The sequence below is a fragment of the Rhinoderma darwinii genome, unplaced genomic scaffold, assembly GCF_050947455.1.
Source record: "Rhinoderma darwinii isolate aRhiDar2 unplaced genomic scaffold, aRhiDar2.hap1 Scaffold_536, whole genome shotgun sequence".
NCBI classification, from domain to species: domain Eukaryota; kingdom Metazoa; phylum Chordata; class Amphibia; order Anura; family Rhinodermatidae; genus Rhinoderma; species Rhinoderma darwinii.
Window position 1 is genome coordinate 259,095 of NW_027464085.1, and position 21,244 is coordinate 280,338.

Sequence of the window (21,244 nt, forward strand, 5' to 3'; positions counted from 1 at the left end):
GCTATGCAACTCATACTTACCTGGCAGGGGAGATACCATGATCATTAAGGTGGTTCTCCCAGGGTGAGGCTCATCCATTGCACTTCGGGTGTGCTGACCCCTGCGATTTCCCCAAATGCGGGAAACTCGACTGCATAATTTGTGGTAGTGGGGGACTGCGTTCGCGCTTTCCCCTGATTTACTCTGGTGAAAAACAGTGCTTATTAATCAATGCTGACTATTACTAGTCAGAGATACTTGCTAGATCGATCGATCGAGCGAGCCAGCCATCAATTGACCTCTGGGTGGCCAAGAGGATTGGATACTCCTCTCTCCCTTATCAGCTGCCTTTGGTTTTGTGGCTTTCCTATGTGATGCTTTATCTCAATGTTAGTGCAGAGTGTAACGTAAAGTGTAGGACCTGTGCCTTTGCTGTACTATGTTGTGCTACTTTGAGCCTGTGTCAAAGATATTGATTGATTGGGCTGGTTGACGGTATACTGTATGCTTGTGATTTGACCACTGATTGTTAACAAAGCTGCTTTCAATCCAAAAAGGTGGATGCAGACAGGTGATCTTTGGCCTGCTTCGGACCAAAAACCAGGAAAAATCCTCAGCGACTTAGTAGGGCCTCTTGTGAGGGGAGCCTGTCTGGCAGGCGCTATGCAACTCATACTTACCTGGCAGGGGAGATACCATGATCACTAAGGTGGTTCTCCCAGGGTGAGGCTCATCCATTGCACTTCGGGTGTGCTGACCCCTGCGATTTCCCCAAATGCGGGAAACTCGACTGCATAATTTGTGGTAGTGGGGGACTGCGTTCGCGCTTTCCCCTGATTTACTCTGGTGAAAAACAGTGCTTATTATTCAATGCTGACTATTACTAGTCAGAGATACTTGCTAGATCGATCGATCGAGCGAGCCAGCCATCAATTGACCTCTGGGTGGCCAAGAGGATTGGATACTCCTCTCTCCCTTATCAGCTGCCTTTGGTTTTGTGGCTTTCCTATGTGATGCTTTATCTCAATGTTAGTGCAGAGTGTAACGTAAAGTGTAGGACCTGTGCCTTTGCTGTACTATGTTGTGCTACTTTGAGCCTGTGTCAAAGATATTGATTGATTGGGCTGGTTGACGGTATACTGTATGCTTGTGATTTGACCACTGATTGTTAACAAAGCTGCTTTCAATCCAAAAAGGTGGATGCAGACAGGTGATCTTTGGCCTGCTTCGGACCAAAAACCAGGAAAAATCCTCAGCGACTTAGTAGGGCCTCTTGTGAGGGGAGCCTGTCTGGCAGGCGCTATGCAACTCATACTTACCTGGCAGGGGAGATACCATGATCATTAAGGTGGTTCTCCCAGGGTGAGGCTCATCCATTGCACTTCGGGTGTGCTGACCCCTGCGATTTCCCCAAATGCGGGAAACTCGACTGCATAATTTGTGGTAGTGGGGGACTGCGTTCGCGCTTTCCCCTGATTTACTCTGGTGAAAAACAGTGCTTATTATTCAATGCTGACTGTTACTAGTCAGAGGTACTTGTATGCTTGTGATTTAACCACCGATTGTCAACAAAGCTGTTTTTCAATCCAAAATGTGGTACATTATCTCTTTATATTTAGCTGTATACGCAGCCTTTGTCTCCCCCTCGTGGATGAACAACAGTGTGATCAGTGAAGTTTCTTTTTCTGCTGGGCTTCGAGAAGTCAGGGCATGGCGAGCCTTTCCCTAACCTAACCTATCCTTCCTCTCTGTCTCACAGGTGACGGCATGCAAATGTGGGGACTGCTTCATCGGCACGGCAATGCTCTGACCAGAAGCCGCCGCCCCATATGCTAATACCCTGGTTGCTGTGCATCTTGGAAGTGCTTAGACTTGAGCCTGTGTCTTATGGAATTTGGGGTGCCTGCACACCCCTGGCTCCGTACAATGAGGTGCATCCGTTTTTTGGCGCAGTTGGATCCAGACAGGTGATCTTTGGCCTGCTTCGGACCAAAAACCAGGAAAAATCCTCAGCGACTTAGTAGGGCCTCTTGTGAGGGGAGCCTGTCTGGCAGGCGCTATGCAACTCATACTTACCTGGCAGGGGAGATACCATGATCACTAAGGTGGTTCTCCCAGGGTGAGGCTCATCCATTGCACTTCGGGTGTGCTGACCCCTGCGATTTCCCCAAATGCGGGAAACTCGACTGCATAATTTGTGGTAGTGGGGGACTGCGTTCGCGCTTTCCCCTGATTTACTCTGGTGAAAAACAGTGCTTATTAATCAATGCTGACTATTACTAGTCAGAGATACTTGCTAGATCGATCGATCGAGCGAGCCAGCCATCAATTGACCTCTGGGTGGCCAAGAGGATTGGATACTCCTCTCTCCCTTATCAGCTGCCTTTGGTTTTGTGGCTTTCCTATGTGATGCTTTATCTCAATGTTAGTGCAGAGTGTAACGTAAAGTGTAGGACCTGTGCCTTTGCTGTACTATGTTGTGCTACTTTGAGCCTGTGTCAAAGATATTGATTGATTGGGCTGGTTGACGGTATACTGTATGCTTGTGATTTGACCACTGATTGTTAACAAAGCTGCTTTCAATCCAAAAAGGTGGATGCAGACAGGTGATCTTTGGCCTGCTTCGGACCAAAAACCAGGAAAAATCCTCAGCGACTTAGTAGGGCCTCTTGTGAGGGGAGCCTGTCTGGCAGGCGCTATGCAACTCATACTTACCTGGCAGGGGAGATACCATGATCACTAAGGTGGTTCTCCCAGGGTGAGGCTCATCCATTGCACTTCGGGTGTGCTGACCCCTGCGATTTCCCCAAATGCGGGAAACTCGACTGCATAATTTGTGGTAGTGGGGGACTGCGTTCGCGCTTTCCCCTGATTTACTCTGGTGAAAAACAGTGCTTATTATTCAATGCTGACTATTACTAGTCAGAGATACTTGCTAGATCGATCGATCGAGCGAGCCAGCCATCAATTGACCTCTGGGTGGCCAAGAGGATTGGATACTCCTCTCTCCCTTATCAGCTGCCTTTGGTTTTGTGGCTTTCCTATGTGATGCTTTATCTCAATGTTAGTGCAGAGTGTAACGTAAAGTGTAGGACCTGTGCCTTTGCTGTACTATGTTGTGCTACTTTGAGCCTGTGTCAAAGATATTGATTGATTGGGCTGGTTGACGGTATACTGTATGCTTGTGATTTGACCACTGATTGTTAACAAAGCTGCTTTCAATCCAAAAAGGTGGATGCAGACAGGTGATCTTTGGCCTGCTTCGGACCAAAAACCAGGAAAAATCCTCAGCGACTTAGTAGGGCCTCTTGTGAGGGGAGCCTGTCTGGCAGGCGCTATGCAACTCATACTTACCTGGCAGGGGAGATACCATGATCACTAAGGTGGTTCTCCCAGGGTGAGGCTCATCCATTGCACTTCGGGTGTGCTGACCCCTGCGATTTCCCCAAATGCGGGAAACTCGACTGCATAATTTGTGGTAGTGGGGGACTGCGTTCGCGCTTTCCCCTGATTTACTCTGGTGAAAAACAGTGCTTATTAATCAATGCTGACTATTACTAGTCAGAGATACTTGCTAGATCGATCGATCGAGCGAGCCAGCCATCAATTGACCTCTGGGTGGCCAAGAGGATTGGATACTCCTCTCTCCCTTATCAGCTGCCTTTGGTTTTGTGGCTTTCCTATGTGATGCTTTATCTCAATGTTAGTGCAGAGTGTAACGTAAAGTGTAGGACCTGTGCCTTTGCTGTACTATGTTGTGCTACTTTGAGCCTGTGTCAAAGATATTGATTGATTGGGCTGGTTGACGGTATACTGTATGCTTGTGATTTGACCACTGATTGTTAACAAAGCTGCTTTCAATCCAAAAAGGTGGATGCAGACAGGTGATCTTTGGCCTGCTTCGGACCAAAAACCAGGAAAAATCCTCAGCGACTTAGTAGGGCCTCTTGTGAGGGGAGCCTGTCTGGCAGGCGCTATGCAACTCATACTTACCTGGCAGGGGAGATACCATGATCACTAAGGTGGTTCTCCCAGGGTGAGGCTCATCCATTGCACTTCGGGTGTGCTGACCCCTGCGATTTCCCCAAATGCGGGAAACTCGACTGCATAATTTGTGGTAGTGGGGGACTGCGTTCGCGCTTTCCCCTGATTTACTCTGGTGAAAAACAGTGCTTATTATTCAATGCTGACTATTACTAGTCAGAGATACTTGCTAGATCGATCGATCGAGCGAGCCAGCCATCAATTGACCTCTGGGTGGCCAAGAGGATTGGATACTCCTCTCTCCCTTATCAGCTGCCTTTGGTTTTGTGGCTTTCCTATGTGATGCTTTATCTCAATGTTAGTGCAGAGTGTAACGTAAAGTGTAGGACCTGTGCCTTTGCTGTACTATGTTGTGCTACTTTGAGCCTGTGTCAAAGATATTGATTGATTGGGCTGGTTGACGGTATACTGTATGCTTGTGATTTGACCACTGATTGTTAACAAAGCTGCTTTCAATCCAAAAAGGTGGATGCAGACAGGTGATCTTTGGCCTGCTTCGGACCAAAAACCAGGAAAAATCCTCAGCGACTTAGTAGGGCCTCTTGTGAGGGGAGCCTGTCTGGCAGGCGCTATGCAACTCATACTTACCTGGCAGGGGAGATACCATGATCATTAAGGTGGTTCTCCCAGGGTGAGGCTCAGCCATTGCACTTCGGGTGTGCTGACCCCTGCGATTTCCCCAAATGCGGGAAACTCGACTGCATAATTTGTGGTAGTGGGGGACTGCGTTTGCGCTTTCCCCTGATTTACTCTGGTGAAAAACAGTGCTTATTATTCAATGCTGACTATTACTAGTCAGAGATACTTGCTAGATCGAGCGAGCCAGCCATCAATTGACCTCTGGGTGGCCAAGAGGATTGGATACTCCTCTCTCCCTTATCAGCTGCCTTTGGTTTTGTGGCTTTCCTATGTGATGCTTTATCTCAATGTTAGTGCAGAGTGTAACGTAAAGTGTAGGACCTGTGCCTTTGCTGTACTATGTTGTGCTACTTTGAGCCTGTGTCAAAGATATTGATTGATTGGGCTGGTTGACGGTATACTGTATGCTTGTGATTTGACCACTGATTGTTAACAAAGCTGCTTTCAATCCAAAAAGGTGGATGCAGACAGGTGATCTTTGGCCTGCTTCGGACCAAAAACCAGGAAAAATCCTCAGCGACTTAGTAGGGCCTCTTGTGAGGGGAGCCTGTCTGGCAGGCGCTATGCAACTCATACTTACCTGGCAGGGGAGATACCATGATCACTAAGGTGGTTCTCCCAGGGTGAGGCTCATCCATTGCACTTCGGGTGTGCTGACCCCTGCGATTTCCCCAAATGCGGGAAACTCGACTGCATAATTTGTGGTAGTGGGGGACTGCGTTCGCGCTTTCCCCTGATTTACTCTGGTGAAAAACAGTGCTTATTATTCAATGCTGACTATTACTAGTCAGAGATACTTGCTAGATCGATCGATCGAGCGAGCCAGCCATCAATTGACCTCTGGGTGGCCAAGAGGATTGGATACTCCTCTCTCCCTTATCAGCTGCCTTTGGTTTTGTGGCTTTCCTATGTGATGCTTTATCTCAATGTTAGTGCAGAGTGTAACGTAAAGTGTAGGACCTGTGCCTTTGCTGTACTATGTTGTGCTACTTTGAGCCTGTGTCAAAGATATTGATTGATTGGGCTGGTTGACGGTATACTGTATGCTTGTGATTTGACCACTGATTGTTAACAAAGCTGCTTTCAATCCAAAAAGGTGGATGCAGACAGGTGATCTTTGGCCTGCTTCGGACCAAAAACCAGGAAAAATCCTCAGCGACTTAGTAGGGCCTCTTGTGAGGGGAGCCTGTCTGGCAGGCGCTATGCAACTCATACTTACCTGGCAGGGGAGATACCATGATCACTAAGGTGGTTCTCCCAGGGTGAGGCTCATCCATTGCACTTCGGGTGTGCTGACCCCTGCGATTTCCCCAAATGCGGGAAACTCGACTGCATAATTTGTGGTAGTGGGGGACTGCGTTCGCGCTTTCCCCTGATTTACTCTGGTGAAAAACAGTGCTTATTATTCAATGCTGACTATTACTAGTCAGAGATACTTGCTAGATCGATCGATCGAGCGAGCCAGCCATCAATTGACCTCTGGGTGGCCAAGAGGATTGGATACTCCTCTCTCCCTTATCAGCTGCCTTTGGTTTTGTGGCTTTCCTATGTGATGCTTTATCTCAATGTTAGTGCAGAGTGTAACGTAAAGTGTAGGACCTGTGCCTTTGCTGTACTATGTTGTGCTACTTTGAGCCTGTGTCAAAGATATTGATTGATTGGGCTGGTTGACGGTATACTGTATGCTTGTGATTTGACCACTGATTGTTAACAAAGCTGCTTTCAATCCAAAAAGGTGGATGCAGACAGGTGATCTTTGGCCTGCTTCGGACCAAAAACCAGGAAAAATCCTCAGCGACTTAGTAGGGCCTCTTGTGAGGGGAGCCTGTCTGGCAGGCGCTATGCAACTCATACTTACCTGGCAGGGGAGATACCATGATCACTAAGGTGGTTCTCCCAGGGTGAGGCTCATCCATTGCACTTCGGGTGTGCTGACCCCTGCGATTTCCCCAAATGCGGGAAACTCGACTGCATAATTTGTGGTAGTGGGGGACTGCGTTCGCGCTTTCCCCTGATTTACTCTGGTGAAAAACAGTGCTTATTATTCAATGCTGACTATTACTAGTCAGAGATACTTGCTAGATCGATCGATCGAGCGAGCCAGCCATCAATTGACCTCTGGGTGGCCAAGAGGATTGGATACTCCTCTCTCCCTTATCAGCTGCCTTTGGTTTTGTGGCTTTCCTATGTGATGCTTTATCTCAATGTTAGTGCAGAGTGTAACGTAAAGTGTAGGACCTGTGCCTTTGCTGTACTATGTTGTGCTACTTTGAGCCTGTGTCAAAGATATTGATTGATTGGGCTGGTTGACGGTATACTGTATGCTTGTGATTTGACCACTGATTGTTAACAAAGCTGCTTTCAATCCAAAAAGGTGGATGCAGACAGGTGATCTTTGGCCTGCTTCGGACCAAAAACCAGGAAAAATCCTCAGCGACTTAGTAGGGCCTCTTGTGAGGGGAGCCTGTCTGGCAGGCGCTATGCAACTCATACTTACCTGGCAGGGGAGATACCATGATCACTAAGGTGGTTCTCCCAGGGTGAGGCTCATCCATTGCACTTCGGGTGTGCTGACCCCTGCGATTTCCCCAAATGCGGGAAACTCGACTGCATAATTTGTGGTAGTGGGGGACTGCGTTCGCGCTTTCCCCTGATTTACTCTGGTGAAAAACAGTGCTTATTAATCAATGCTGACTATTACTAGTCAGAGATACTTGCTAGATCGATCGATCGAGCGAGCCAGCCATCAATTGACCTCTGGGTGGCCAAGAGGATTGGATACTCCTCTCTCCCTTATCAGCTGCCTTTGGTTTTGTGGCTTTCCTATGTGATGCTTTATCTCAATGTTAGTGCAGAGTGTAACGTAAAGTGTAGGACCTGTGCCTTTGCTGTACTATGTTGTGCTACTTTGAGCCTGTGTCAAAGATATTGATTGATTGGGCTGGTTGACGGTATACTGTATGCTTGTGATTTGACCACTGATTGTTAACAAAGCTGCTTTCAATCCAAAAAGGTGGATGCAGACAGGTGATCTTTGGCCTGCTTCGGACCAAAAACCAGGAAAAATCCTCAGCGACTTAGTAGGGCCTCTTGTGAGGGGAGCCTGTCTGGCAGGCGCTATGCAACTCATACTTACCTGGCAGGGGAGATACCATGATCACTAAGGTGGTTCTCCCAGGGTGAGGCTCATCCATTGCACTTCGGGTGTGCTGACCCCTGCGATTTCCCCAAATGCGGGAAACTCGACTGCATAATTTGTGGTAGTGGGGGACTGCGTTCGCGCTTTCCCCTGATTTACTCTGGTGAAAAACAGTGCTTATTATTCAATGCTGACTATTACTAGTCAGAGATACTTGCTAGATCGATCGATCGAGCGAGCCAGCCATCAATTGACCTCTGGGTGGCCAAGAGGATTGGATACTCCTCTCTCCCTTATCAGCTGCCTTTGGTTTTGTGGCTTTCCTATGTGATGCTTTATCTCAATGTTAGTGCAGAGTGTAACGTAAAGTGTAGGACCTGTGCCTTTGCTGTACTATGTTGTGCTACTTTGAGCCTGTGTCAAAGATATTGATTGATTGGGCTGGTTGACGGTATACTGTATGCTTGTGATTTGACCACTGATTGTTAACAAAGCTGCTTTCAATCCAAAAAGGTGGATGCAGACAGGTGATCTTTGGCCTGCTTCGGACCAAAAACCAGGAAAAATCCTCAGCGACTTAGTAGGGCCTCTTGTGAGGGGAGCCTGTCTGGCAGGCGCTATGCAACTCATACTTACCTGGCAGGGGAGATACCATGATCATTAAGGTGGTTCTCCCAGGGTGAGGCTCAGCCATTGCACTTCGGGTGTGCTGACCCCTGCGATTTCCCCAAATGCGGGAAACTCGACTGCATAATTTGTGGTAGTGGGGGACTGCGTTTGCGCTTTCCCCTGATTTACTCTGGTGAAAAACAGTGCTTATTATTCAATGCTGACTATTACTAGTCAGAGATACTTGCTAGATCGAGCGAGCCAGCCATCAATTGACCTCTGGGTGGCCAAGAGGATTGGATACTCCTCTCTCCCTTATCAGCTGCCTTTGGTTTTGTGGCTTTCCTATGTGATGCTTTATCTCAATGTTAGTGCAGAGTGTAACGTAAAGTGTAGGACCTGTGCCTTTGCTGTACTATGTTGTGCTACTTTGAGCCTGTGTCAAAGATATTGATTGATTGGGCTGGTTGACGGTATACTGTATGCTTGTGATTTGACCACTGATTGTTAACAAAGCTGCTTTCAATCCAAAAAGGTGGATGCAGACAGGTGATCTTTGGCCTGCTTCGGACCAAAAACCAGGAAAAATCCTCAGCGACTTAGTAGGGCCTCTTGTGAGGGGAGCCTGTCTGGCAGGCGCTATGCAACTCATACTTACCTGGCAGGGGAGATACCATGATCACTAAGGTGGTTCTCCCAGGGTGAGGCTCATCCATTGCACTTCGGGTGTGCTGACCCCTGCGATTTCCCCAAATGCGGGAAACTCGACTGCATAATTTGTGGTAGTGGGGGACTGCGTTCGCGCTTTCCCCTGATTTACTCTGGTGAAAAACAGTGCTTATTATTCAATGCTGACTATTACTAGTCAGAGATACTTGCTAGATCGATCGATCGAGCGAGCCAGCCATCAATTGACCTCTGGGTGGCCAAGAGGATTGGATACTCCTCTCTCCCTTATCAGCTGCCTTTGGTTTTGTGGCTTTCCTATGTGATGCTTTATCTCAATGTTAGTGCAGAGTGTAACGTAAAGTGTAGGACCTGTGCCTTTGCTGTACTATGTTGTGCTACTTTGAGCCTGTGTCAAAGATATTGATTGATTGGGCTGGTTGACGGTATACTGTATGCTTGTGATTTGACCACTGATTGTTAACAAAGCTGCTTTCAATCCAAAAAGGTGGATGCAGACAGGTGATCTTTGGCCTGCTTCGGACCAAAAACCAGGAAAAATCCTCAGCGACTTAGTAGGGCCTCTTGTGAGGGGAGCCTGTCTGGCAGGCGCTATGCAACTCATACTTACCTGGCAGGGGAGATACCATGATCACTAAGGTGGTTCTCCCAGGGTGAGGCTCATCCATTGCACTTCGGGTGTGCTGACCCCTGCGATTTCCCCAAATGCGGGAAACTCGACTGCATAATTTGTGGTAGTGGGGGACTGCGTTCGCGCTTTCCCCTGATTTACTCTGGTGAAAAACAGTGCTTATTATTCAATGCTGACTATTACTAGTCAGAGATACTTGCTAGATCGATCGATCGAGCGAGCCAGCCATCAATTGACCTCTGGGTGGCCAAGAGGATTGGATACTCCTCTCTCCCTTATCAGCTGCCTTTGGTTTTGTGGCTTTCCTATGTGATGCTTTATCTCAATGTTAGTGCAGAGTGTAACGTAAAGTGTAGGACCTGTGCCTTTGCTGTACTATGTTGTGCTACTTTGAGCCTGTGTCAAAGATATTGATTGATTGGGCTGGTTGACGGTATACTGTATGCTTGTGATTTGACCACTGATTGTTAACAAAGCTGCTTTCAATCCAAAAAGGTGGATGCAGACAGGTGATCTTTGGCCTGCTTCGGACCAAAAACCAGGAAAAATCCTCAGCGACTTAGTAGGGCCTCTTGTGAGGGGAGCCTGTCTGGCAGGCGCTATGCAACTCATACTTACCTGGCAGGGGAGATACCATGATCACTAAGGTGGTTCTCCCAGGGTGAGGCTCATCCATTGCACTTCGGGTGTGCTGACCCCTGCGATTTCCCCAAATGTGGGAAACTCGACTGCATAATTTGTGGTAGTGGGGGACTGCGTTCGCGCTTTCCCCTGATTTACTCTGGTGAAAAACAGTGCTTATTAATCAATGCTGACTATTACTAGTCAGAGATACTTGCTAGATCGATCGATCGAGCGAGCCAGCCATCAATTGACCTCTGGGTGGCCAAGAGGATTGGATACTCCTCTCTCCCTTATCAGCTGCCTTTGGTTTTGTGGCTTTCCTATGTGATGCTTTATCTCAATGTTAGTGCAGAGTGTAACGTAAAGTGTAGGACCTGTGCCTTTGCTGTACTATGTTGTGCTACTTTGAGCCTGTGTCAAAGATATTGATTGATTGGGCTGGTTGACGGTATACTGTATGCTTGTGATTTGACCACTGATTGTTAACAAAGCTGCTTTCAATCCAAAAAGGTGGATGCAGACAGGTGATCTTTGGCCTGCTTCGGACCAAAAACCAGGAAAAATCCTCAGCGACTTAGTAGGGCCTCTTGTGAGGGGAGCCTGTCTGGCAGGCGCTATGCAACTCATACTTACCTGGCAGGGGAGATACCATGATCATTAAGGTGGTTCTCCCAGGGTGAGGCTCATCCATTGCACTTCGGGTGTGCTGACCCCTGCGATTTCCCCAAATGCGGGAAACTCGACTGCATAATTTGTGGTAGTGGGGGACTGCGTTCGCGCTTTCCCCTGATTTACTCTGGTGAAAAACAGTGCTTATTATTCAATGCTGACTGTTACTAGTCAGAGGTACTTGTATGCTTGTGATTTAACCACCGATTGTCAACAAAGCTGTTTTTCAATCCAAAATGTGGTACATTATCTCTTTATATTTAGCTGTATACGCAGCCTTTGTCTCCCCCTCGTGGATGAACAACAGTGTGATCAGTGAAGTTTCTTTTTCTGCTGGGCTTCGAGAAGTCAGGGCATGGCGAGCCTTTCCCTAACCTAACCTATCCTTCCTCTCTGTCTCACAGGTGACGGCATGCAAATGTGGGGACTGCTTCATCGGCACGGCAATGCTCTGACCAGAAGCCGCCGCCCCATATGCTAATACCCTGGTTGCTGTGCATCTTGGAAGTGCTTAGACTTGAGCCTGTGTCTTATGGAATTTGGGGTGCCTGCACACCCCTGGCTCCGTACAATGAGGTGCATCCGTTTTTTGGCGCAGTTGGATCCAGACAGGTGATCTTTGGCCTGCTTCGGACCAAAAACCAGGAAAAATCCTCAGCGACTTAGTAGGGCCTCTTGTGAGGGGAGCCTGTCTGGCAGGCGCTATGCAACTCATACTTACCTGGCAGGGGAGATACCATGATCACTAAGGTGGTTCTCCCAGGGTGAGGCTCATCCATTGCACTTCGGGTGTGCTGACCCCTGCGATTTCCCCAAATGCGGGAAACTCGACTGCATAATTTGTGGTAGTGGGGGACTGCGTTCGCGCTTTCCCCTGATTTACTCTGGTGAAAAACAGTGCTTATTAATCAATGCTGACTATTACTAGTCAGAGATACTTGCTAGATCGATCGATCGAGCGAGCCAGCCATCAATTGACCTCTGGGTGGCCAAGAGGATTGGATACTCCTCTCTCCCTTATCAGCTGCCTTTGGTTTTGTGGCTTTCCTATGTGATGCTTTATCTCAATGTTAGTGCAGAGTGTAACGTAAAGTGTAGGACCTGTGCCTTTGCTGTACTATGTTGTGCTACTTTGAGCCTGTGTCAAAGATATTGATTGATTGGGCTGGTTGACGGTATACTGTATGCTTGTGATTTGACCACTGATTGTTAACAAAGCTGCTTTCAATCCAAAAAGGTGGATGCAGACAGGTGATCTTTGGCCTGCTTCGGACCAAAAACCAGGAAAAATCCTCAGCGACTTAGTAGGGCCTCTTGTGAGGGGAGCCTGTCTGGCAGGCGCTATGCAACTCATACTTACCTGGCAGGGGAGATACCATGATCACTAAGGTGGTTCTCCCAGGGTGAGGCTCATCCATTGCACTTCGGGTGTGCTGACCCCTGCGATTTCCCCAAATGCGGGAAACTCGACTGCATAATTTGTGGTAGTGGGGGACTGCGTTCGCGCTTTCCCCTGATTTACTCTGGTGAAAAACAGTGCTTATTATTCAATGCTGACTATTACTAGTCAGAGATACTTGCTAGATCGATCGATCGAGCGAGCCAGCCATCAATTGACCTCTGGGTGGCCAAGAGGATTGGATACTCCTCTCTCCCTTATCAGCTGCCTTTGGTTTTGTGGCTTTCCTATGTGATGCTTTATCTCAATGTTAGTGCAGAGTGTAACGTAAAGTGTAGGACCTGTGCCTTTGCTGTACTATGTTGTGCTACTTTGAGCCTGTGTCAAAGATATTGATTGATTGGGCTGGTTGACGGTATACTGTATGCTTGTGATTTGACCACTGATTGTTAACAAAGCTGCTTTCAATCCAAAAAGGTGGATGCAGACAGGTGATCTTTGGCCTGCTTCGGACCAAAAACCAGGAAAAATCCTCAGCGACTTAGTAGGGCCTCTTGTGAGGGGAGCCTGTCTGGCAGGCGCTATGCAACTCATACTTACCTGGCAGGGGAGATACCATGATCATTAAGGTGGTTCTCCCAGGGTGAGGCTCATCCATTGCACTTCGGGTGTGCTGACCCCTGCGATTTCCCCAAATGCGGGAAACTCGACTGCATAATTTGTGGTAGTGGGGGACTGCGTTCGCGCTTTCCCCTGATTTACTCTGGTGAAAAACAGTGCTTATTATTCAATGCTGACTGTTACTAGTCAGAGGTACTTGTATGCTTGTGATTTAACCACCGATTGTCAACAAAGCTGTTTTTCAATCCAAAATGTGGTACATTATCTCTTTATATTTAGCTGTATACGCAGCCTTTGTCTCCCCCTCGTGGATGAACAACAGTGTGATCAGTGAAGTTTCTTTTTCTGCTGGGCTTCGAGAAGTCAGGGCATGGCGAGCCTTTCCCTAACCTAACCTATCCTTCCTCTCTGTCTCACAGGTGACGGCATGCAAATGTGGGGACTGCTTCATCGGCACGGCAATGCTCTGACCAGAAGCCGCCGCCCCATATGCTAATACCCTGGTTGCTGTGCATCTTGGAAGTGCTTAGACTTGAGCCTGTGTCTTATGGAATTTGGGGTGCCTGCACACCCCTGGCTCCGTACAATGAGGTGCATCCGTTTTTTGGCGCAGTTGGATCCAGACAGGTGATCTTTGGCCTGCTTCGGACCAAAAACCAGGAAAAATCCTCAGCGACTTAGTAGGGCCTCTTGTGAGGGGAGCCTGTCTGGCAGGCGCTATGCAACTCATACTTACCTGGCAGGGGAGATACCATGATCACTAAGGTGGTTCTCCCAGGGTGAGGCTCATCCATTGCACTTCGGGTGTGCTGACCCCTGCGATTTCCCCAAATGCGGGAAACTCGACTGCATAATTTGTGGTAGTGGGGGACTGCGTTCGCGCTTTCCCCTGATTTACTCTGGTGAAAAACAGTGCTTATTAATCAATGCTGACTATTACTAGTCAGAGATACTTGCTAGATCGATCGATCGAGCCAGCCATCAATTGACCTCTGGGTGGCCAAGAGGATTGGATACTCCTCTCTCCCTTATCAGCTGCCTTTGGTTTTGTGGCTTTCCTATGTGATGCTTTATCTCAATGTTAGTGCAGAGTGTAACGTAAAGTGTAGGACCTGTGCCTTTGCTGTACTATGTTGTGCTACTTTGAGCCTGTGTCAAAGATATTGATTGATTGGGCTGGTTGACGGTATACTGTATGCTTGTGATTTGACCACTGATTGTTAACAAAGCTGCTTTCAATCCAAAAAGGTGGATGCAGACAGGTGATCTTTGGCCTGCTTCGGACCAAAAACCAGGAAAAATCCTCAGCGACTTAGTAGGGCCTCTTGTGAGGGGAGCCTGTCTGGCAGGCGCTATGCAACTCATACTTACCTGGCAGGGGAGATACCATGATCATTAAGGTGGTTCTCCCAGGGTGAGGCTCATCCATTGCACTTCGGGTGTGCTGACCCCTGCGATTTCCCCAAATGCGGGAAACTCGACTGCATAATTTGTGGTAGTGGGGGACTGCGTTCGCGCTTTCCCCTGATTTACTCTGGTGAAAAACAGTGCTTATTATTCAATGCTGACTGTTACTAGTCAGAGGTACTTGTATGCTTGTGATTTAACCACCGATTGTCAACAAAGCTGTTTTTCAATCCAAAATGTGGTACATTATCTCTTTATATTTAGCTGTATACGCAGCCTTTGTCTCCCCCTCGTGGATGAACAACAGTGTGATCAGTGAAGTTTCTTTTTCTGCTGGGCTTCGAGAAGTCAGGGCATGGCGAGCCTTTCCCTAACCTAACCTATCCTTCCTCTCTGTCTCACAGGTGACGGCATGCAAATGTGGGGACTGCTTCATCGGCACGGCAATGCTCTGACCAGAAGCTGCCGCCCCATATGCTAATACCCTGGTTGCTGTGCATCTTGGAAGTGCTTAGACTTGAGCCTGTGTCTTATGGAATTTGGGGTGCCTGCACACCCCTGGCTCCGTACAATGAGGTGCATCCGTTTTTTGGCGCAGTTGGATCCAGACAGGTGATCTTTGGCCTGCTTCGGACCAAAAACCAGGAAAAATCCTCAGCGACTTAGTAGGGCCTCTTGTGAGGGGAGCCTGTCTGGCAGGCGCTATGCAACTCATACTTACCTGGCAGGGGAGATACCATGATCATTAAGGTGGTTCTCCCAGGGTGAGGCTCATCCATTGCACTTCGGGTGTGCTGACCCCTGCGATTTCCCCAAATGCGGGAAACTCGACTGCATAATTTGTGGTAGTGGGGGACTGCGTTCGCGCTTTCCCCTGATTTACTCTGGTGAAAAACAGTGCTTATTAATCAATGCTGACTATTACTAGTCAGAGATACTTGCTAGATCGATCGATCGAGCGAGCCAGCCATCAATTGACCTCTGGGTGGCCAAGAGGATTGGATACTCCTCTCTCCCTTATCAGCTGCCTTTGGTTTTGTGGCTTTCCTATGTGATGCTTTATCTCAATGTTAGTGCAGAGTGTAACGTAAAGTGTAGGACCTGTGCCTTTGCTGTACTATGTTGTGCTACTTTGAGCCTGTGTCAAAGATATTGATTGATTGGGCTGGTTGACGGTATACTGTATGCTTGTGATTTGACCACTGATTGTTAACAAAGCTGCTTTCAATCCAAAAAGGTGGATGCAGACAGGTGATCTTTGGCCTGCTTCGGACCAAAAACCAGGAAAAATCCTCAGCGACTTAGTAGGGCCTCTTGTGAGGGGAGCCTGTCTGGCAGGCGCTATGCAACTCATACTTACCTGGCAGGGGAGATACCATGATCACTAAGGTGGTTCTCCCAGGGTGAGGCTCATCCATTGCACTTCGGGTGTGCTGACCCCTGCGATTTCCCCAAATGCGGGAAACTCGACTGCATAATTTGTGGTAGTGGGGGACTGCGTTCGCGCTTTCCCCTGATTTACTCTGGTGAAAAACAGTGCTTATTATTCAATGCTGACTATTACTAGTCAGAGATACTTGCTAGATCGATCGATCGAGCGAGCCAGCCATCAATTGACCTCTGGGTGGCCAAGAGGATTGGATACTCCTCTCTCCCTTATCAGCTGCCTTTGGTTTTGTGGCTTTCCTATGTGATGCTTTATCTCAATGTTAGTGCAGAGTGTAACGTAAAGTGTAGGACCTGTGCCTTTGCTGTACTATGTTGTGCTACTTTGAGCCTGTGTCAAAGATATTGATTGATTGGGCTGGTTGACGGTATACTGTATGCTTGTGATTTGACCACTGATTGTTAACAAAGCTGCTTTCAATCCAAAAAGGTGGATGCAGACAGGTGATCTTTGGCCTGCTTCGGACCAAAAACCAGGAAAAATCCTCAGCGACTTAGTAGGGCCTCTTGTGAGGGGAGCCTGTCTGGCAGGCGCTATGCAACTCATACTTACCTGGCAGGGGAGATACCATGATCATTAAGGTGGTTCTCCCAGGGTGAGGCTCATCCATTGCACTTCGGGTGTGCTGACCCCTGCGATTTCCCCAAATGCGGGAAACTCGACTGCATAATTTGTGGTAGTGGGGGACTGCGTTCGCGCTTTCCCCTGATTTACTCTGGTGAAAAACAGTGCTTATTATTCAATGCTGACTGTTACTAGTCAGAGGTACTTGTATGCTTGTGATTTAACCACCGATTGTCAACAAAGCTGTTTTTCAATCCAAAATGTGGTACATTATCTCTTTATATTTAGCTGTATACGCAGCCTTTGTCTCCCCCTCGTGGATGAACAACAGTGTGATCAGTGAAGTTTCTTTTTCTGCTGGGCTTCGAGAAGTCAGGGCATGGCGAGCCTTTCCCTAACCTAACCTATCCTTCCTCTCTGTCTCACAGGTGACGGCATGCAAATGTGGGGACTGCTTCATCGGCACGGCAATGCTCTGACCAGAAGCCGCCGCCCCATATGCTAATACCCTGGTTGCTGTGCATCTTGGAAGTGCTTAGACTTGAGCCTGTGTCTTATGGAATTTGGGGTGCCTGCACACCCCTGGCTCCGTACAATGAGGTGCATCCGTTTTTTGGCGCAGTTGGATCCAGACAGGTGATCTTTGGCCTGCTTCGGACCAAAAACCAGGAAAAATCCTCAGCGACTTAGTAGGGCCTCTTGTGAGGGGAGCCTGTCTGGCAGGCGCTATGCAACTCATACTTACCTGGCAGGGGAGATACCATGATCACTAAGGTGGTTCTCCCAGGGTGAGGCTCATCCATTGCACTTCGGGTGTGCTGACCCCTGCGATTTCCCCAAATGCGGGAAACTCGACTGCATAATTTGTGGTAGTGGGGGACTGCGTTCGCGCTTTCCCCTGATTTACTCTGGTGAAAAACAGTGCTTATTAATCAATGCTGACTATTACTAGTCAGAGATACTTGCTAGATCGATCGATCGATCGAGCGAGCCAGCCATCAATTGACCTCTGGGTGGCCAAGAGGATTGGATACTCCTCTCTCCCTTATCAGCTGCCTTTGGTTTTGTGGCTTTCCTATGTGATGCTTTATCTCAATGTTAGTGCAGAGTGTAACGTAAAGTGTAGGACCTGTGCCTTTGCTGTACTATGTTGTGCTACTTTGAGCCTGTGTCAAAGATATTGATTGATTGGGCTGGTTGACGGTATACTGTATGCTTGTGATTTGACCACTGATTGTTAACAAAGCTGCTTTCAATCCAAAAAGGTGGATGCAGACAGGTGATCTTTGGCCTGCTTCGGACCAAAAACCAGGAAAAATCCTCAGCGACTTAGTAGGGCCTCTTGTGAGGGGAGCCTGTCTGGCAGGCGCTATGCAACTCATACTTACCTGGCAGGGGAGATACCATGATCACTAAGGTGGTTCTCCCAGGGTGAGGCTCATCCATTGCACTTCGGGTGTGCTGACCCCTGCGATTTCCCCAAATGCGGGAAACTCGACTGCATAATTTGTGGTAGTGGGGGACTGCGTTCGCGCTTTCCCCTGATTTACTCTGGTGAAAAACAGTGCTTATTATTCAATGCTGACTATTACTAGTCAGAGATACTTGCTAGATCGATCGATCGAGCGAGCCAGCCATCAATTGACCTCTGGGTGGCCAAGAGGATTGGATACTCCTCTCTCCCTTATCAGCTGCCTTTGGTTTTGTGGCTTTCCTATGTGATGCTTTATCTCAATGTTAGTGCAGAGTGTAACGTAAAGTGTAGGACCTGTGCCTTTGCTGTACTATGTTGTGCTACTTTGAGCCTGTGTCAAAGATATTGATTGATTGGGCTGGTTGACGGTATACTGTATGCTTGTGATTTGACCACTGATTGTTAACAAAGCTGCTTTCAATCCAAAAAGGTGGATGCAGACAGGTGATCTTTGGCCTGCTTCGGACCAAAAACCAGGAAAAATCCTCAGCGACTTAGTAGGGCCTCTTGTGAGGGGAGCCTGTCTGGCAGGCGCTATGCAACTCATACTTACCTGGCAGGGGAGATACCATGATCACTAAGGTGGTTCTCCCAGGGTGAGGCTCATCCATTGCACTTCGGGTGTGCTGACCCCTGCGATTTCCCCAAATGCGGGAAACTCGACTGCATAATTTGTGGTAGTGGGGGACTGCGTTCGCGCTTTCCCCTGATTTACTCTGGTGAAAAACAGTGCTTATTAATCAATGCTGACTATTACTAGTCAGAGATACTTGCTAGATCGATCGATCGAGCGAGCCAGCCATCAATTGACCTCTGGGTGGCCAAGAGGATTGGATACTCCTCTCTCCCTTATCAGCTGCCTTTGGTTTTGTGGCTTTCCTATGTGATGCTTTATCTCAATGTTAGTGCAGAGTGTAACGTAAAGTGTAGGACCTGTGCCTTTGCTGTACTATGTTGTGCTACTTTGAGCCTGTGTCAAAGATATTGATTGATTGGGCTGGTTGACGGTATACTGTATGCTTGTGATTTGACCACTGATTGTTAACAAAGCTGCTTTCAATCCAAAAAGGTGGATGCAGACAGGTGATCTTTGGCCTGCTTCGGACCAAAAACCAGGAAAAATCCTCAGCGACTTAGTAGGGCCTCTTGTGAGGGGAGCCTGTCTGGCAGGCGCTATGCAACTCATACTTACCTGGCAGGGGAGATACCATGATCACTAAGGTGGTTCTCCCAGGGTGAGGCTCATCCATTGCACTTCGGGTGTGCTGACCCCTGCGATTTCCCCAAATGCGGGAAACTCGACTGCATAATTTGTGGTAGTGGGGGACTGCGTTCGCGCTTTCCCCTGATTTACTCTGGTGAAAAACAGTGCTTATTATTCAATGCTGACTATTACTAGTCAGAGATACTTGCTAGATCGATCGATCGAGCGAGCCAGCCATCAATTGACCTCTGGGTGGCCAAGAGGATTGGATACTCCTCTCTCCCTTATCAGCTGCCTTTGGTTTTGTGGCTTTCCTATGTGATGCTTTATCTCAATGTTAGTGCAGAGTGTAACGTAAAGTGTAGGACCTGTGCCTTTGCTGTACTATGTTGTGCTACTTTGAGCCTGTGTCAAAGATATTGATTGATTGGGCTGGTTGACGGTATACTGTATGCTTGTGATTTGACCACTGATTGTTAACAAAGCTGCTTTCAATCCAAAAAGGTGGATGCAGACAGGTGATCTTTGGCCTGCTTCGGACCAAAAACCAGGAAAAATCCTCAGCGACTTAGTAGGGCCTCTTGTGAGGGGAGCCTGTCTGGCAGGCGCTATGCAACTCATACTTACCTGGCAGGGGAGATACCATGATCATTAAGGTGGTTCTCCCAGGGTGAGGCTCAGCCATTGCACTTCGGGTGTGCTGACCCCTGCGATTTCCCCAAATGCGGGAAACTCGACTGCATAATTTGTGGTAGTGGGGGACTGCGTTTGCGCTTTCCCCTGATTTACTCTGGTGAAAAACAGTGCTTATTATTCAATGCTGACTATTACTAGTCAGAGATACTTGCTAGATCGAGCGAGCCAGCCATCAATTGACCTCTGGGTGGCCAAGAGGATTGGATACTCCTCTCTCCCTTATCAGCTGCCTTTGGTTTTGTGGCTTTCCTATGTGATGCTTTATCTCAATGTTAGTGCAGAGTGTAACGTAAAGTGTAGGACCTGTGCCTTTGCTGTACTATGTTGTGCTACTTTGAGCCTGTGTCAAAGATATTGATTGATTGGGCTGGTTGACGGTATACTGTATGCTTGTGATTTGACCACTGATTGTTAACAAAGCTGCTTTCAATCCAAAAAGGTGGATGCAGACAGGTGATCTTTGGCCTGCTTCGGACCAAAAACCAGGAAAAATCCTCAGCGACTTAGTAGGGCCTCTTGTGAGGGGAGCCTGTCTGGCAGGCGCTATGCAACTCATACTTACCTGGCAGGGGAGATACCATGATCACTAAGGTGGTTCTCCCAGGGTGAGGCTCATCCATTGCACTTCGGGTGTGCTGACCCCTGCGATTTCCCCAAATGCGGGAAACTCGACTGCATAATTTGTGGTAGTGGGGGACTGCGTTCGCGCTTTCCCCTGATTTACTCTGGTGAAAAACAGTGCTTATTATTCAATGCTGACTATTACTAGTCAGAGATACTTGCTAGATCGATCGATCGAGCGAGCCAGCCATCAATTGACCTCTGGGTGGCCAAGAGGATTGGATACTCCTCTCTCCCTTATCAGCTGCCTTTGGTTTTGTGGCTTTCCTATGTGATGCTTTATCTCAATGTTAGTGCAGAGTGTAACGTAAAGTGTAGGACCTGTGCCTTTGCTGTACTATGTTGTGCTACTTTGAGCCTGTGTCAAAGATATTGATTGATTGGGCTGGTTGACGGTATACTGTATGCTTGTGATTTGACCACTGATTGTTAACAAAGCTGCTTTCAATCCAAAAAGGTGGATGCAGACAGGTGATCTTTGGCCTGCTTCGGACCAAAAACCAGGAAAAATCCTCAGCGACTTAGTAGGGCCTCTTGTGAGGGGAGCCTGTCTGGCAGGCGCTATGCAACTCATACTTACCTGGCAGGGGAGATACCATGATCACTAAGGTGGTTCTCCCAGGGTGAGGCTCATCCATTGCACTTCGGGTGTGCTGACCCCTGCGATTTCCCCAAATGCGGGAAACTCGACTGCATAATTTGTGGTAGTGGGGGACTGCGTTCGCGCTTTCCCCTGATTTACTCTGGTGAAAAACAGTGCTTATTATTCAATGCTGACTATTACTAGTCA

At 48.1% G+C, this 21,244-nt stretch overlaps 33 non-coding genes across 33 annotated transcripts; all 33 read left to right on the forward strand.

The window, feature by feature from the left end:
- Positions 1 to 12: 12 nt before the first annotated feature.
- On the forward strand, positions 13 to 176 carry LOC142722673 (U1 spliceosomal RNA). The gene has a single exon (XR_012874962.1). It is a non-coding gene; the product is annotated as a U1 spliceosomal RNA (small nuclear RNA).
- Positions 177 to 651: 475 nt separating this feature from the next.
- Positions 652 to 815, forward strand: LOC142722705 (U1 spliceosomal RNA). The gene has a single exon (XR_012874994.1). It is a non-coding gene; the product is annotated as a U1 spliceosomal RNA (small nuclear RNA).
- Positions 816 to 1,290: 475 nt separating this feature from the next.
- LOC142722685 (U1 spliceosomal RNA) lies at positions 1,291 to 1,454 on the forward strand. The gene has a single exon (XR_012874974.1). It is a non-coding gene; the product is annotated as a U1 spliceosomal RNA (small nuclear RNA).
- Positions 1,455 to 2,047: 593 nt separating this feature from the next.
- On the forward strand, positions 2,048 to 2,211 carry LOC142722706 (U1 spliceosomal RNA). Its single transcript, XR_012874995.1, has one exon. It is a non-coding gene; the product is annotated as a U1 spliceosomal RNA (small nuclear RNA).
- A 475-nt stretch (positions 2,212 to 2,686) lies between these two features.
- On the forward strand, positions 2,687 to 2,850 carry LOC142722707 (U1 spliceosomal RNA). The gene has a single exon (XR_012874996.1). It is a non-coding gene; the product is annotated as a U1 spliceosomal RNA (small nuclear RNA).
- A 475-nt stretch (positions 2,851 to 3,325) lies between these two features.
- LOC142722708 (U1 spliceosomal RNA) lies at positions 3,326 to 3,489 on the forward strand. Its single transcript, XR_012874997.1, has one exon. It is a non-coding gene; the product is annotated as a U1 spliceosomal RNA (small nuclear RNA).
- Positions 3,490 to 3,964: 475 nt separating this feature from the next.
- On the forward strand, positions 3,965 to 4,128 carry LOC142722711 (U1 spliceosomal RNA). The gene has a single exon (XR_012874999.1). It is a non-coding gene; the product is annotated as a U1 spliceosomal RNA (small nuclear RNA).
- A 475-nt stretch (positions 4,129 to 4,603) lies between these two features.
- On the forward strand, positions 4,604 to 4,767 carry LOC142722871 (U1 spliceosomal RNA). Its single transcript, XR_012875157.1, has one exon. It is a non-coding gene; the product is annotated as a U1 spliceosomal RNA (small nuclear RNA).
- Positions 4,768 to 5,234: 467 nt separating this feature from the next.
- LOC142722712 (U1 spliceosomal RNA) lies at positions 5,235 to 5,398 on the forward strand. The gene has a single exon (XR_012875000.1). It is a non-coding gene; the product is annotated as a U1 spliceosomal RNA (small nuclear RNA).
- A 475-nt stretch (positions 5,399 to 5,873) lies between these two features.
- LOC142722713 (U1 spliceosomal RNA) lies at positions 5,874 to 6,037 on the forward strand. Its single transcript, XR_012875001.1, has one exon. It is a non-coding gene; the product is annotated as a U1 spliceosomal RNA (small nuclear RNA).
- Positions 6,038 to 6,512: 475 nt separating this feature from the next.
- Positions 6,513 to 6,676, forward strand: LOC142722714 (U1 spliceosomal RNA). Its single transcript, XR_012875002.1, has one exon. It is a non-coding gene; the product is annotated as a U1 spliceosomal RNA (small nuclear RNA).
- Positions 6,677 to 7,151: 475 nt separating this feature from the next.
- Positions 7,152 to 7,315, forward strand: LOC142722715 (U1 spliceosomal RNA). The gene has a single exon (XR_012875003.1). It is a non-coding gene; the product is annotated as a U1 spliceosomal RNA (small nuclear RNA).
- A 475-nt stretch (positions 7,316 to 7,790) lies between these two features.
- On the forward strand, positions 7,791 to 7,954 carry LOC142722716 (U1 spliceosomal RNA). The gene has a single exon (XR_012875004.1). It is a non-coding gene; the product is annotated as a U1 spliceosomal RNA (small nuclear RNA).
- Positions 7,955 to 8,429: 475 nt separating this feature from the next.
- Positions 8,430 to 8,593, forward strand: LOC142722872 (U1 spliceosomal RNA). The gene has a single exon (XR_012875158.1). It is a non-coding gene; the product is annotated as a U1 spliceosomal RNA (small nuclear RNA).
- Positions 8,594 to 9,060: 467 nt separating this feature from the next.
- Positions 9,061 to 9,224, forward strand: LOC142722717 (U1 spliceosomal RNA). The gene has a single exon (XR_012875005.1). It is a non-coding gene; the product is annotated as a U1 spliceosomal RNA (small nuclear RNA).
- Positions 9,225 to 9,699: 475 nt separating this feature from the next.
- Positions 9,700 to 9,863, forward strand: LOC142722718 (U1 spliceosomal RNA). Its single transcript, XR_012875006.1, has one exon. It is a non-coding gene; the product is annotated as a U1 spliceosomal RNA (small nuclear RNA).
- A 475-nt stretch (positions 9,864 to 10,338) lies between these two features.
- Positions 10,339 to 10,502, forward strand: LOC142722507 (U1 spliceosomal RNA). Its single transcript, XR_012874798.1, has one exon. It is a non-coding gene; the product is annotated as a U1 spliceosomal RNA (small nuclear RNA).
- Positions 10,503 to 10,977: 475 nt separating this feature from the next.
- Positions 10,978 to 11,141, forward strand: LOC142722697 (U1 spliceosomal RNA). Its single transcript, XR_012874986.1, has one exon. It is a non-coding gene; the product is annotated as a U1 spliceosomal RNA (small nuclear RNA).
- Positions 11,142 to 11,734: 593 nt separating this feature from the next.
- On the forward strand, positions 11,735 to 11,898 carry LOC142722719 (U1 spliceosomal RNA). Its single transcript, XR_012875007.1, has one exon. It is a non-coding gene; the product is annotated as a U1 spliceosomal RNA (small nuclear RNA).
- Positions 11,899 to 12,373: 475 nt separating this feature from the next.
- On the forward strand, positions 12,374 to 12,537 carry LOC142722721 (U1 spliceosomal RNA). Its single transcript, XR_012875008.1, has one exon. It is a non-coding gene; the product is annotated as a U1 spliceosomal RNA (small nuclear RNA).
- A 475-nt stretch (positions 12,538 to 13,012) lies between these two features.
- On the forward strand, positions 13,013 to 13,176 carry LOC142722710 (U1 spliceosomal RNA). The gene has a single exon (XR_012874998.1). It is a non-coding gene; the product is annotated as a U1 spliceosomal RNA (small nuclear RNA).
- A 593-nt stretch (positions 13,177 to 13,769) lies between these two features.
- On the forward strand, positions 13,770 to 13,933 carry LOC142722723 (U1 spliceosomal RNA). The gene has a single exon (XR_012875010.1). It is a non-coding gene; the product is annotated as a U1 spliceosomal RNA (small nuclear RNA).
- A 471-nt stretch (positions 13,934 to 14,404) lies between these two features.
- On the forward strand, positions 14,405 to 14,568 carry LOC142722722 (U1 spliceosomal RNA). Its single transcript, XR_012875009.1, has one exon. It is a non-coding gene; the product is annotated as a U1 spliceosomal RNA (small nuclear RNA).
- Positions 14,569 to 15,161: 593 nt separating this feature from the next.
- LOC142722734 (U1 spliceosomal RNA) lies at positions 15,162 to 15,325 on the forward strand. Its single transcript, XR_012875021.1, has one exon. It is a non-coding gene; the product is annotated as a U1 spliceosomal RNA (small nuclear RNA).
- A 475-nt stretch (positions 15,326 to 15,800) lies between these two features.
- On the forward strand, positions 15,801 to 15,964 carry LOC142722724 (U1 spliceosomal RNA). The gene has a single exon (XR_012875011.1). It is a non-coding gene; the product is annotated as a U1 spliceosomal RNA (small nuclear RNA).
- A 475-nt stretch (positions 15,965 to 16,439) lies between these two features.
- On the forward strand, positions 16,440 to 16,603 carry LOC142722747 (U1 spliceosomal RNA). The gene has a single exon (XR_012875033.1). It is a non-coding gene; the product is annotated as a U1 spliceosomal RNA (small nuclear RNA).
- A 593-nt stretch (positions 16,604 to 17,196) lies between these two features.
- On the forward strand, positions 17,197 to 17,360 carry LOC142722725 (U1 spliceosomal RNA). The gene has a single exon (XR_012875012.1). It is a non-coding gene; the product is annotated as a U1 spliceosomal RNA (small nuclear RNA).
- A 479-nt stretch (positions 17,361 to 17,839) lies between these two features.
- LOC142722726 (U1 spliceosomal RNA) lies at positions 17,840 to 18,003 on the forward strand. Its single transcript, XR_012875014.1, has one exon. It is a non-coding gene; the product is annotated as a U1 spliceosomal RNA (small nuclear RNA).
- A 475-nt stretch (positions 18,004 to 18,478) lies between these two features.
- LOC142722727 (U1 spliceosomal RNA) lies at positions 18,479 to 18,642 on the forward strand. Its single transcript, XR_012875015.1, has one exon. It is a non-coding gene; the product is annotated as a U1 spliceosomal RNA (small nuclear RNA).
- Positions 18,643 to 19,117: 475 nt separating this feature from the next.
- LOC142722728 (U1 spliceosomal RNA) lies at positions 19,118 to 19,281 on the forward strand. The gene has a single exon (XR_012875016.1). It is a non-coding gene; the product is annotated as a U1 spliceosomal RNA (small nuclear RNA).
- A 475-nt stretch (positions 19,282 to 19,756) lies between these two features.
- Positions 19,757 to 19,920, forward strand: LOC142722873 (U1 spliceosomal RNA). Its single transcript, XR_012875159.1, has one exon. It is a non-coding gene; the product is annotated as a U1 spliceosomal RNA (small nuclear RNA).
- Positions 19,921 to 20,387: 467 nt separating this feature from the next.
- On the forward strand, positions 20,388 to 20,551 carry LOC142722729 (U1 spliceosomal RNA). The gene has a single exon (XR_012875017.1). It is a non-coding gene; the product is annotated as a U1 spliceosomal RNA (small nuclear RNA).
- A 475-nt stretch (positions 20,552 to 21,026) lies between these two features.
- LOC142722730 (U1 spliceosomal RNA) lies at positions 21,027 to 21,190 on the forward strand. The gene has a single exon (XR_012875018.1). It is a non-coding gene; the product is annotated as a U1 spliceosomal RNA (small nuclear RNA).
- Positions 21,191 to 21,244: the final 54 nt, after the last annotated feature.